The following is a 3828-nucleotide window of genomic DNA, read 5'->3' as shown; positions in this document are numbered from 1 at the left end:
TGAGATGTATTGCATCATAAACTGCAGTATTCCCACCCCCACCTCCGAATTTGCATCTATATATAATGCGTACAAATGTTATGCAATTCTGTAACAACCCTGTTTTGGGTGACGATGGCTGTTGAAGGATTGCACAACGTCATGTGATTTATTTAAAGGTGACCCTCTTATGCTTGGGCATTTTCACTTTCTGGAGGAGGAGGAAGACAATGTGATTTAGTGGTTAGTGCATCAGACTAGGACTTGGGAGACCGGGATTCAAATCCTCACATGGCCATGACAGTGGCATAGCGTGGGTTGCCAGTGCCCGGGGCTGCGTGGAGGTGTGGGTGGGTGGGAAACAGACAGAGTACGCATGCCCATTCAGCTGCCTAATGGAAGTGTCTCCATCACCCAGGAAATTGTAGCCACAGAGACAGGAAAAGAAGAGTCGTTCTGTTGTCTGGAGAGGCCACCTTCTGCTTTGCATGGAGAAGCCGTTTTCAATGGAGCCCACGCAGCTGTATTGAGGCACCACCAGGTGTTGAAATCTTATGCCCCTAACAATTTCATGCCTGGGGCAACTGGCCTTGCTATGCCACTGGGCTTCCTGGGTGCCTTTGGGCTGCCTCTCAGACTAAACTACCTCGCAGGGTTGTTAACGGGGATTAAATGAGGAGGGGGGATACCACGAGCTCCTTGGAGAAAAGATTGGGAGAAACATGCATCACAGAGAAGATGGTGAGGTGCCCCTCTGTGTTGACCCAGATGCGGAAGGGGACCAGAAGCTCAAGCCTGAGATGCCACATTCCTTACATAGAGTCCCCGATTTGCAGTTTTAGCCAAATGTGGTAAGCCTCTAAAGAGATTAGCGATGCATTTGTTTTTCTTTCTTGGGTGCTGCTGGAGAAATGGGTGTCTGCAGAAAATGTGTTTTTCCACTTGCCTAGAACAAAGTTTTTATTCTCTCTCTTGCAGGGCTCCTCCTGTGCTTAACAGGCAGTTATCCAAGAGACGGAACTTTTTCCCATCACTGCTCCTGCTGAAATTCTGCACTGTACGCTGTCCTGTTCCACCCTGCTGAAATCCCCTCTCCTGCACAACTATTAAAAAGTGCAAGAGCCCTGCCCTCTGCAACATCTGGCCGTCCTACACAGCAGTCAGCCAGTGCAGCTGACCAACTAGGACCAGCTGGATGGGATTTTGGGCGGGTGGAGGTGGGGAGGTGTAATTCTGCAATACGACATTGCCCCAATAATGGTCCATTAATGGTGGGATTATCCTGGACAGGCCACACATCCTTCCATGCTTTTAGCTGTGCTACGATGCCTCCCCAGGGTTATTGCATTTTTGTCATCTGGAGTGTCAAGCTTGCTTTACAGCCAAACGAAAGCAGGACGAAAAATAAACTGGAGCACTTTTGGTATGAAAAGCTACAGAATTTCATTCTTGATAATAGCCATTATAAAAGCTTTGCCAGCTACATTTCTGCTGGTTAGGCAGCTGCAGAGATCCAGGAGTCCTGTTTTTTTTAAAAAAAGGGAAGGAGAGAAACAGCCTTAAGCTCTACCAGTTGGATTTCTGCTTGTAGTGCAATGGTTAAATGGCAGCAATAGAGAGATTTGGAATGTGGCACAGCACAGCATTCAATGGTATGTCACCTTTAGGCTGCCAGGATTACTTTTGCATTATGAGAGCAAGTTCAACAGGTGAAGCTTTTCCACTTGTTGCTCCTCCATCGCTGGAGAGACTTTCCTGATTGTCTGCTGGCCATGAAACTGCAAAAACATCCAAGGGCCTCAGCAGGAAAATATATTGACAACACTTTGTTATTGTATCTGAGAAGCATGGGTTGCTAAATCCGGTGGCCAACTTTTCATTGAGTCCACCTACTTATTTTAAAATTATTGGCTTAAATTACAATTTGCAGATGAAGGAAAGTTCCTCAAAATAGACCTTTCCAACAAGAAATTTCTTCTGGCTTCTCAGCTGGAACAACCCTTTCCATGGCTCTATTTTCTACTTTTGATTAAACAGAGAAAACTACCTTATAAAGAATCATAGGAAAGGTGATTCACATGTTACATTGAACAAGTGCCCCTGTATTCACAAATAGCTGACCTGGACATTGGTACATTTATTGACACGTAGCCTTCAGTGAGTGTACAGTCTGCATATATCTCAGCAAGTATACACTCTTTCCATTAGGGAGACTTTGCATATCAGTAGCAGGAGTAATTCGTTATATGCCCCCCCCCCATCTGACTGCGTTGCCCCAGCCTCTCTGGTCTACAGGAGTGTCAACTTGGCCCCGTGACCATGGGTGCCTGGGGCTGTGGGTGCCATGCACCGTGCATGGCCCTGGCACTGAAATTTGTGAGTGCCCAGCCACTTCATGGGGAATTTTGTGGGTGGTTGGGTACCCAGGGCCCCAGGGAATTGGCACCTATGTTGGGCTGTTTCCAGCGAGTTATAAAACTGCAATAAAACACCACACATTAAAAGACTTCCCTATACAGGGCTGTCTTCAAATGTCTTCTAAAAGTCAGATAGTAGTTTATTTCCTTGGCATTTGATGGGAGGGCATTCTGCAGGAAGGGAGCCACTACTGAGAAGACCCTGTGCCTGGTTCCCTGTAACCTCAGTTAACTTCACAGTGAGGCAAATGCAAGAAGGCCCTCAGAGCTGGACCTCACTGTCTGGAATGAAAGGTGTGGGTAGAGATGCTAGACACTCCAACTGCCTCCATTTTCCAGGGACGTCCCTGATTTAGAGAAGCCATCCCAATTTCTGATTTGATCCCAGAATGTCCCACTTTTCCTTAAGATGTCCCTATTTTCATTGGAGAAACGTTGGAGGGTATGGAGTTTTCTGAGCCCTGGGTCATCTGAAGGAAATCCTGTATAGGGAAGTTTTAAAAAATGTTTAATGTTTTATTATGTTTTTATATATGTTGGAAGCTGCCCAGAGTGGTTGGGGCAACCCAGTAAGATGTGTGGGGTATAAACAGTAAAATTATCATTATGGAATGGGACGTCACTATTTTCATTGGAGAAATGTTGGAAGGTATGAGATGCTCCTTCAGGTATACAGGGCCGAAGCCATTTAGGGCCTTAAAAGTCAACACCAGCTCTTTGAATTTTGTTTGGAAACATACTGGGGGCTGATGTAGATCCTTCAGGACCAACGGCCGCTCCCAGCCACCAGTCTAGCAACTGCTTTCTCCGCTAGTTTAAGTTTCTGAGTCACCTTCAAAAGAGCAAAGTGCCACTCTTTCCTGTCTCAAGTTCATTTGCACATTGAGATAAAATTGCAAAACACAGATCAGATTTGCCTAGAATCTCCGAGTTTTGAAATCCGACAGCTGAAGCAAGCATTTGCAGAGTAATTTTTTTTTTTTTTTTTGCAAATGTTGCAAACTCACCAAGATCTAAATCTACTGATCCTGTCTTAAAAGCATGGCGGCATGAAGATCATGAATGTTGTCGCCAGTACCCATCTGGCACCCATGAAACCTGCAGGCAGAAAGATAAACTGAAATCAAATGGGTGTCTTATCACTTGCGTCGCCTCAAGTTGCATGGGAAGAATCACCACTAGGCAAGGAGGCAGGAAATCTGGGCAAATTTAGTTCTTCTTTTCCCCTCCCTCTTTTCGACTAAAAATAGCAATCATACGTGCTTGCGGGTTTCTTGTTTTTAAAAGAATTGTTTGTGAGGTTGACCTAAATCTCACAGTTTGGGCTATTCAGAACTTGGCCAGACCTCCTAATTCACAGCCTAAACCTGCATCAAACTACATTGCAAACCTGCCAACTTCATGTCTGAATAGACTTGTCTAGATATTATTT

The 3828-nt window shown here is 45.3% G+C and overlaps 1 long non-coding RNA gene across 1 annotated transcript; it reads left to right on the top strand.

The window, feature by feature from the left end:
• The first annotated feature begins 666 nt into the window (after nt 1–666).
• On the top strand, nt 667–1507 carry LOC307223336. Its single transcript, XR_013842075.1, has 2 exons — nt 667–830; nt 958–1507. It is a non-coding gene; the product is annotated as an uncharacterized lncRNA (long non-coding RNA).
• The last annotated feature ends 2321 nt before the right edge of the window (nt 1508–3828 follow it).

This window comes from Podarcis cretensis (assembly GCF_951804945.1).
Source record: "Podarcis cretensis genome assembly, chromosome: 8".
NCBI lineage: Eukaryota > Metazoa > Chordata > Lepidosauria > Squamata > Lacertidae > Podarcis > Podarcis cretensis.
This window is presented reverse-complemented; position numbering and strand designations above follow the sequence as displayed.